Below are 10012 nucleotides of genomic sequence, written 5' to 3'. Positions count from 1 at the left end.
CTAAGCAGTGGCTTCATGTTCTAATTATCTTTAACATTACAGGGCTCTAGAATGACTTTTTGCCTTGGTTGCACTGGTGCGCCACTTTTTCAACCGCATCGCTTAACACCGCGGTTTTACATGTGCCCTTTTTTGGGGGGAAATTGCTGTCCATACAGACAATATTGATTTGTAAATGATTAACTAACAATCTTGTTCTTGTGCTTAAAGTGCTTTGGCACTCTTTGGCCATAAGAATGCAGAGATGGCACCGGGTGTTATGGCACGCCGTCTTTCTCTCGGTTCTGCAATGTTTGTTTGTTGTGTTCTTAGTGGTGTCCCTGCTAGCTTGGAAAACCCACTCCCTGTTGGTGTATGAGCGACAGACGCTTTTTAACATCCGTGACTCACTGCTGATGCTCCACAGTGTTAGCGAGCGATCTGGAGGAATCCCGCCGCCGTGCCGGAGGAGCAGCTTCGCCGCGATCGCTGCTCTGCGCTTCCACAGGCCCCGCTGGTTTAGAAACTTATTCCCGTTAACGACAAGGAAGCAAGATGAACAGCAATTTTACTTGCTAGCAAGGCAGGCTGGTTGGAACCAGGCTCTTGGAGCTAAACGCTCCTCACCTGTCTGCTAGCTAGCATCAAGTAAACAGCCTTCCTTGCAGCTTTTTATTCTGAGAACACAAGCACTGTGTTTGTGTGTATGTGAGTGTGTATGTTTGTTTGGTGGTGCGTTTGTGTGACCTCCTGCTTATCAAAAGGGTCATAAAAGCAGGAAGCTTACTAACCAAGAAAACAGAACCCTCACATAGGATGTCCCTATAATGAAACACTACAGCCTCCCCCACCAACAAACAGGCTGGAGAGGTGGTCAGAGACAAAGGAATGTCTTTGACCATGCTGCTTGAACTAAGTCTTACACATTTAAGTAACACAATGACAGCATTTAACAATTTGACTCCAACAGTCCCGCCTTTTTGTCAACTTTGTACTTAAATTTCCACTTATGCACCCTTGTGTTTGACAGTTCAGTATAGGCTTCATTCACACACAGCTCCTCACATCATTCACTTCCTACTGCTGCAAAAGTTCACAGTTCATACATGTACGAAACGTGCTTAGCAATTATCCTACTTCTCATTCATCTCACACACATTAAACTACATCCTGCAAGGAAACAAATGAATGTCAACAGTCAAAAACAAGAATCAACGTTCTCAAAAGAATATGCACTACAATCCAAATGTTTGCAGACATAGGCATTCAAACACATCCGTTGGTTTTTGGTTTGTCCATGTGGCTTCCAGCTATCTTCAAAGCTGTAGCCTGGTCAACACTCCTCTTTATGACCCCTTTCAAACCCCCAAATCTTCTCACTGTACACATCCTGTGGGGTGATCGAGTCACCTGGTGAATCATCTGCATTTACAACTCCTCTCCTTTCCTGTTGTCACTGCAGAAAAAGTTTTTTAAAGGAAATTGGATCAAGTTGTTTATGATCTTCTCCCCCCTTTTTGAGTATTAGGACACATAAAGGCAATGGTTATATATCTATATATTTTAGCACAAATGACAATATAAAAAATATCAATCCTAACAATGCCCATGTGTCAAAGTAACTGAGAATAAAAAACAGAAAACATGAAGGAGATATTCCTGCCCTGGCTTTTTATAGCAGACAATCTTAAAAATATTCTGCAATTTTGCATAATTTTAAAAAAGTTTACATTTCTTCAGTGTTGAACAGCAGAAAATAGGCTTTCTTGTCCGAGGTCATTGAAGTAAAAGAAAAAGAGACAGAGGCTGACAGCGCTGTAAACAACGGTAGACTGGTGGGTAATAAGCGAAGGAATAATGCAGAAAACAGAGATTTGAGACGGGAAACTGTTCTTGAAGTACAGAGAGAGAGAGAGAGAGAGAGCTGTGCATGAAGTGCGATTTTTATCTTGGTGGAAACAAAACAGTAAAGTAAGAGGGAATTCATGACGATGTTTATCAGATGTGAAGCATAGTTTGTTGCTTCTTTTGCTGCTGGTTCAGTCAATTTTGCTTGGAGAGAGACAAAACCTGCAGCTCAGAATCAGCACAAAAAAGACGTAAACAGTGCGGACCCGACGCATCAGAATCAGTGAGCTGTCGGCTTTCAGCCTGATGGCGTGTCCGTCTACGTGCCGTCGTGTGAGAAAGCAGAGAAAGCTGATTCTGATGCGTCGGGTCCCTCTGTGTGTTTACACTGTGTGTCTTTGTGTGGAATCCGTTTACCTGCTCTCATTTACTGTTTGGTGGTTGATAAAATACTTTTGTGATCTTTAACCTGAGATTCCGGCGTTTCTGGGAGAATATATTTATGTTTAAAACTCGATTTAGGATTTAATGAATGCACACATGGGTATTTCTTTCTTGGCTGCTGCCTCAAAGCACACTGTGCGCTGTCTATCTTGCGTGCTGCACAATATCGTTTATTATTTAGTAAATATTGATATCTATGACTAGCTAGTTTATTGTGATGGTGCTTTGTTTTCTCTATTATTATGTTGCTCTTTGTTGTTTGCTGTCTCCTCTGTTTGTTTTTTTTGTTTGTTTGTTTTTTTTTTCTCCATACAGGTGACCCAGGAGTTCTTTTTTTTTTTTTTTCTCTCTCTCTTCCCCCCCCTTCTCACCGTCTCTTCTCCCCTTTGGTTTTCTTTCTTTCTCTCCCCCTCTTTCTCTCATTCATTCCCCCTGTCGTATTTATTAAAAAAAAAAAAAAAAAAAAAAAAAAAATGACAAAGGATGAACTGAAGCTCTGCCATCACGTAATGTCGCATACTGCTGTTTCTGATGTCATTTAGAAAAAAAAAAAAAAGAAAAAGAAAAAAAAAAGGATTTAATGAATCAATGTCGCTTTATTCAAGCTACTCACCTCTCTCTATCTGCCTGTACTTTCAAACGTACAGACGGACTACATGAATATCTGAACTACGACCAATCAGAGAGGTCCCACCCTTGATTATCTCTGATTGGTTTAGACCACGATAGGAGCATAATGTGTGTCGGTTGTTGACCACAGGGAGAGTTTCAGAGTTGCAGAGAGTGTTTTTTTTATTTATTTTTTACTCGAATAGTTGGTCGTACCGCTGCGACCTGAGATTATTTTTAATCGCACTTGCGACCAAATTGGTTGCACTCTACAGCCCTGCATTACATTTAATTTTTTCTAACTTAGCTTTGCTCCAGTGGTAATTAGAGTGAAAGGACTTGAAAATCAAAGTTTTACTCGTCTCTGTAAAACAAATTATTCATACCACCTTTACTTAACAGGAGCTTTACTGTGATAGTTTTAATGCATTCTTCTATATTTAGTATGGTTTTAATATTTTCGTATTTTAAATTACGCAGGATATATGATAAAACAATAATTTACTTGCAAAGAGTTTTAATTTCTACACAAATACTTTCATTATGTGGAAAAAAAGTATTTGAGATGGAATTGTTTTATTTGATCTGAGAACAAAAAGAAATTGTTCATTGTTAATATATTTAGATCATATAAACAATATACAGGTACATTTATCAAAGAAAGTAAGAGAGAAAAAATACTACAGACGGGCATCTGAGGGTGAGGGGAGCGTGCCAAGCTCCAATCGACAGCACAGAGGGAGTTCAATGATGGCATCATGATTCTGTGAGCAGCACATAAACCAGAAGCTAGGGTGGTGATGGGGAATGACCGACGGCAATTTCCTATGAACATCACCTAATGCTGTGTCACTGTGCTAAGCATACTTTGACAATCTGAAGAGAGTCTTCCTTTGTGTCATTGTTGTTGTCATTTGCATCATGACCACTTCTACAAGACTGCTAAAGTGATTCAACAGGTGGGATCATAACAGCAGTAAAACAACTGGATCCAATACCCTTTCCGAGAAAGGTTTTCTGCAGAGATAAAAAGGACAATAGAGGAGTCATAAGTATTCCCCCCACAGGAAGAATGCCTGAAGTGAGGCGATGAGGGTTGATAGAGGCCATAAAAAAGGGCTCTATCATATAATCATATATGCTTAGAGGTATCAATTGTATAATGATAGAGGTCTGATCCTTGGTAGTCTGCAAAGACTCTTCCAGAGTGTTCTGGCATGCACACACATCCTAAGGTCATGAGTGAGGTCGTACCTTCTTTATATAGTATGGGAGGACACCTACTCTGTATCTGTTTAAGTATAAGAGCCTTTTGTTTAGGTGGACCGCTGGACTCCTGGCACCAGCTTTTAAGGAGACGTTCACAGGGCCATATCTTGATACACACACACACACACACATACATACAGTGCCTTGTCTTTGTAACCACGGAGGGTTTACGAGGGGAGGTACTATTGTATTGTGTGAACTGTTTTCCCAATAGCAAGCGGAGGCCGTCGTTGGGGTCAATTTGTGGTAGACACCGACGAGGCCTCCATTGCAAATAAATCGATCGATCGCTGACTGTCTCGTTTTCTTCATGATGAATTAGTCTCTAAACCAGCGGGGCTTGTGGAAACACAGACCCAACAACACCCAGATGGAAGACTAGTATTAATAACTGAGTGCACACTTATTTCCACACTGTCATCCTCGAGTAGGTTTGAGGGAACGAAGTCTTGCCCCAAAGACATTTTGTAGGTTTGGTGGCTCCTTAGAGTACGAGCACCTGGATGACTGAGAACCTTCACAGATCTATTTTCAAGCTGAGCTCAAAGGTCATAGCCAAGCTTTTTTCAATACACTGCTCAGCTTTCTTTATCATAATCGTACACATCATGGTTTTGGGAGCTTCGTTTCAGAGAAATAATTTTTTGCAAGATGAGAGATTGTTTCCCGAGACTTTCTCCAACTTTTCCTTGCTGTGCAAAAAATGATGGTATTTGTTTAAGAGATCTACAGTGTGTGTGTGTGTGTGTGTGTGTGTGTGTGTGTGTGTGTGTCCTCAGTGAACTGTATCAGTCTCTGCAGTATCTTCCAGCTGCAGCAGTCACTTCAGTTTCTGTTCAGTCTGACTGAGGGAGGTTTTTGTACGACTGTTTTTCACTGTGTGTTCACCCACTGACTGTTAGGATAGTGCCAACACATACAGTAATAAACTGCTGCATCTTCAGCCTGGACTCCACTGATGGTCAGAGTGAAGTCAGAGTTTGATCCACTGCCTGTAAAACGAGCTGGAATCCCTGATTGTCGAGTGCTAGACCAGTAAATGAGCAGTTTATGAACTCCTCCATCTTTCTGTTGGTACCAGGCTAAATAGTTGTTGTTATAAACATTCTGACTGGTCGTACACTTGATGCTCACAGTTCCTCCCACAGCAGAGCTCACTGCTCCAGGCTGAGTCACTGTGATCTGTCCTCTGGACTCTGAGGATACAGAGACAAAAACATAAAGCAGCTTCATGGTTTTGTGGGCTTCATTTCAGAGGGACAGATGTTGATAGAGGAGAGGAGTTTGATTCTCTGGACTTTACCTGTGAAGCAGCAGCAGAGGAGAGTCCAGATGAGGACGCAGATCAAAGTCATGTTTTTGATGAGGAGGATTTCTGTGGCTTCTGTTGTGATGAAGGACAGCTGTCAGTCATCCAGTGTTCAACTCTCAGGACTATAAACTCTCCCAGAGCACTGGAGCATGGTGCTGCTGATGCAAAGTGCCTCTCTATGGAAATGATCAGACTGACAGAAACATGCAAGTTAGAATAGAATAGAAAGCCTTTTTTTGTCACTATAAAGTTGTACAAAGAGACACAGCGAAAATGAGACAAAGACACAAAGTTGCAGGGGGAGAAGTGCCAGAAACACATTATATTAGATTAATATTTCAAACATGACAAAATGCTAATCTTACAGCAGCAAAATGATTGTATCTCTACAGTTTAAACATTTCTTATGCACAGAGTGGATAGTCAAAAAAATTGAATCATCACAAATACATCATTTTATATTTATTACTTTTACTATTACTTACTTTTTAGTCTCATTTTATTCTTATTGTCACGGTTTCTGAGTCAAGCTGCATGGTGTTATGAATGAAGGACCCAAGATTCAGGCACAGGCTGTGATGCGAGTGAGCTTTTATTCCAACAGGTGAAAACACACAAAAAAAGTGAGGATGGCGAAGACAGAACTAAGGCTACGTTCACACTGCAGGCGAAAGCGCATCAAATCTGATTTTTTTGACCCTGTCTGCTGACAGATGGAGAGAATAGACAGACTGTTCCCTGTTTGTGAAGGACTGCTAGGAAAGTTTTACATAACTAACTGTCTGTCCTGAATCAGTCTTATTAGGTAATGTTCACATAATGTGATACAATACAAAATATTACACAGAGTGCACTATACTGGTCATAGGATGTTCAAGATGGGCTATACGCCTTCCAACAACTGCTCACACTGCACAGCAAATACACCGGACAATTACATCCACGCTCTTTGGTTCTGTCCACCAGTTCAGAAATTCTGGCGTGAGATATGTGAAGACTTATCAAAGTGTCTGAAATGTACGGTAACATTCCAGCCTCCCCTTTAGTATGCTTGCTGGGCAACTTGGATGAGGTCACTGCAGAAATAAACACAGCCCACGTTGTTTTTACGGCCCTATGCATTGCCAAGAAAATGGTCCTCATTAACTGGAAAAATAAAAATAATCTTAATTCTAACCAATATAGAAACCATCTAATAGATCACATTAGTCTTGATACAACATCTGCCATCACATTTGATCAATCCCTTTGGGCTCCTTTGATCGGCTTCATCACCTAGTGGGGGTGGGGGGTCATGATTTGGTCCTGCCTTCGCTATTGTGGTTGATATGGGGGTAGGGATGGCCTTAGGGCGTCTGGGGAGTCCCTAGGGACGTTTCCCTAGAGGGACTAACCTGGGGGATGTGGCCATGACCTGGTTAGGAGCTCTGGGGCTCTTAGATGGTGGTTTCCTTGTGGCTGCGTACAGCGGAGATGGGGGAGGGTCTGTGCTGGCAGACGTTGGTTACTGGCCTGGTAGCCTGGCTGCCCCTGGGAGGGTCCGGGACGGGCGTGGAGGCTTGGGGGTCTGGGGGTGCTCCGCCCCCCGGTCTGGGGTGCTGGCCGGGCCTTGGGGGCTTGGGTCCTGGCTGTTGTGTCGCCGGAGCAGTGGGCGGGTGGGTGCAGGGGGGCTCAGCCCCAGTGCAGGGGACCTCTGGTGCATCGGCCCTACTAGGGGGCTCTCTAACTGGTGGGGAGGTTGTTATATCTTTGCAGGAGGTCTCCTCACTACAGGAGCTCACTCTGCAGGTGGGGGGAGAGATATAGGAGAGGTGGAGAATGAACTCAACCTGGGTGTCTATTGTCTTGTGTAGTTTGGGAGATGATTGGATGATGGGGTGGGTGCAGTTTTCTCTGGGATGGAGTCGGGTGGGCTGCCCCGGACTCTGTGGGGCTGGGCGGTGCTGCTGCTGCGGGCCCCGGTCCGGATGGGCCTGGGCCCCCTTGCCCTGGTGGGTTCCAGAGTGTGGAGGTGCCTACTGGGGTCAGCGGGGGAGCTGGCCCCAGGGAGGGGCCGCTTGCCCCTCCCTTTCTTCCCTCCCCATCCTCAGCTGCCTCCCTATTCCCGCTCTACCACACCCATCCACACACGCAGGGCTTGGGGTGCGGGTATGTCACCAGGGTGCAGGGGAGGCACTCCCCCTCTGTCCCCTTCTGGCCGCCTGTGCCTCAATTTTATTCTGCAACCTAGACATCCACATTACTCACACTCTCACATAACACATACATATAGGGCCTTGGCGGTTAGCACGTTTTACAGCATCCAGAGGATGGTCGGTGTACTCCAACCCACCTCTGGCGCTGGTGCCCTACCCTCAATTTTAAATGCATTTAGACACTAAGGGTTTTCGGGAGGAGCCGTGCTGCTCTCTGAGAGGAAGCTAGTACCATGCTCTCCTGAGTTTTAAATGCACTTTAGAACAGCACACAGCAACACCACATATGAGCGGGCGTAGGGAGGTTTGAGGTCTTCACTCACCCCGGTTCTGTTAGCCGTCAGGGCTGGGGGGCTGGGAGGAGGTGCTGGCCGTCAGACTGGGGTCTGGGATGCGGGGCCTCCCTGCTACTGCAGATAAGGAGGTGGTCCGCTTGCCTCCACCCCAGAGAGAAGGGTTACATGTCCTGGGTCTAGGTGCGGCTTGCCCCTCTGAGGGCGGGGGTACCTGGACCTGGGATATAGAGTATGTTTGGGGAGTGCGACTGTCTGTGCAGTGTCTATTTGTGTCTGTCTACACGTTGGGTGAGTGCCGAGTATTTGGTGGTGCCTACGGGGTGGGAATGCACATCTGTGTCCGTGTGCGCCTGTTCGTCTGTGTCTATATGTCAGGTTGGGTCTTAGACTCAACCTCTCTGGGTACATCTCAGGCCCTCTAAAGTATGGAGGCCTATCTCCCCTCACCACACTCCCTGCCGGTGGCTGATGCCCTCAGACGTTGGTGTGTTGGTGGTCCTTGTCGTCTGGGGCTGGGCGCTCATGTATGTACTGGCTCACTCCTGGTGGCTGATTGGCGGGGCCTGGCGCCTGTGGCCCGGCTGGGCTCCTTCCGGGGGGTGGGATGCCCTCAGGCCTCTGGCCTCTGGGCCTGAAGCTCAGTCCTCTCTGGCACAGCTGGCTGCCGGCAGAGCCCGCGGGCACGCCACTGCAACCCCCTCTGGCCTCTGCTCCGTAGCTGCGGGGTGACCTCTCCTTTGGGGCTCTACTCAGCTATTCCCAGGAGGGTGGCACGGTTCCCCCCCTTTGGTGGTCCTCCTCGGGTCCTTGTACTCTGGGGCCTCTGGATATCTGGGGCCTGGATCTCCTCCATACCTGCTTCATACCCTGGTGGACGGGGCTATGGCTCCCCACACTCCCTAGCAGATCGTTACATGGAGAAACCTTCGGAATACAAGCATGCTGATCCACACAGGTGTGCACACGGGTGGACTACACCTTTCTTGGCTGCTGCCTCAAAGCACATTGTGCGCTGTCTATCTTGCGTGCTGCACAATATCGTTTATTATTTAATATCTACTGTTATCTACTGCTAGCTAGTTTATTGTGATGGTGCTGTTTTTTTATTATGTTGCTCTTTGCTGTTTGCTTTCTCTTCTGTTTTTTTTCTCCATACAGGCGATCCAGGTGTTTTTGTTTTTTTTTTCTTTCTTCCCCCCCTTCTCACCGTTTCTTCTCCCCTTTGGTTTTCTTTCTCTCCCTCTCTTTCTTTCATTCTTTCCCCCTGTCCTATCCCCCAGTCATGTCTGTCCCATTTGTAGCAACTGAAAATAAAATAAATACATAATTATAATAAAGGTCAATCAAATGGACCAATATGGCAAGGCCATGATGATCCACTTGGTAAAATAAATCCGCTTGGCATCTTTCTTGGCCTTAAGACAACAATTCTGATGGCTAAAGATCCAAACGGGACACAAAAAAAAAAAAAAAAAAGGAAAGTTTAACATAACTGTCTGTCCTGAATCAGTCTTATTAGGTAATGTTCACATAATGTTATCATCGCAAGTAACCCCGGCGGAAGGGGCTACATGAATAGGATGACGGACCTATGGATTCTTCGATACCCAACATCCACAATGACGGCGAAACAACTAGTAGCTCAGTGTTCCAACATTCGAAAGAAGGGACTGCTCTCATAGCTAGAGATTGACGAGGTACAACACAAATGCTGCGGCAAGGAGTCAGGACGCCAGGTCAGGGGGGAGATATCATCACCCCCACCCGAGATTGGGTACATAGCCCCAAGTGCGATAGGAGAAGGATCGTTGAGTGCGAGAGGAACTGACCTGAAAAATAGGATAATGGCCAAGCTTGAAACCTGGATCCCCCGTAACCGGTTACCAAGATTACGTGAAGTACCCTCAGAAGGTCTGCTAGATGATGTTAAGCACTACAGACAATACCTACAATACCACTAACAAGCTGATCTACAATACGGCAGCAGTGATCAGTGAGATGCTTGGCTACAAGTTGAACAGCCACAAGGGGCAGTACCCTCCATGGAGAAGGAGGCTAGA

The sequence above is a fragment of the Mchenga conophoros genome, linkage group LG22 (assembly GCF_057382185.1).
Source record: "Mchenga conophoros isolate Kocher_MC1m ecotype Shallow Benthic linkage group LG22, M_conophoros_male_GT1.1, whole genome shotgun sequence".
NCBI classification, from domain to species: domain Eukaryota; kingdom Metazoa; phylum Chordata; class Actinopteri; order Cichliformes; family Cichlidae; genus Mchenga; species Mchenga conophoros.
The sequence above is the reverse complement of the archived record's forward strand: the minus strand, read 5'-3'. Positions refer to the sequence as shown.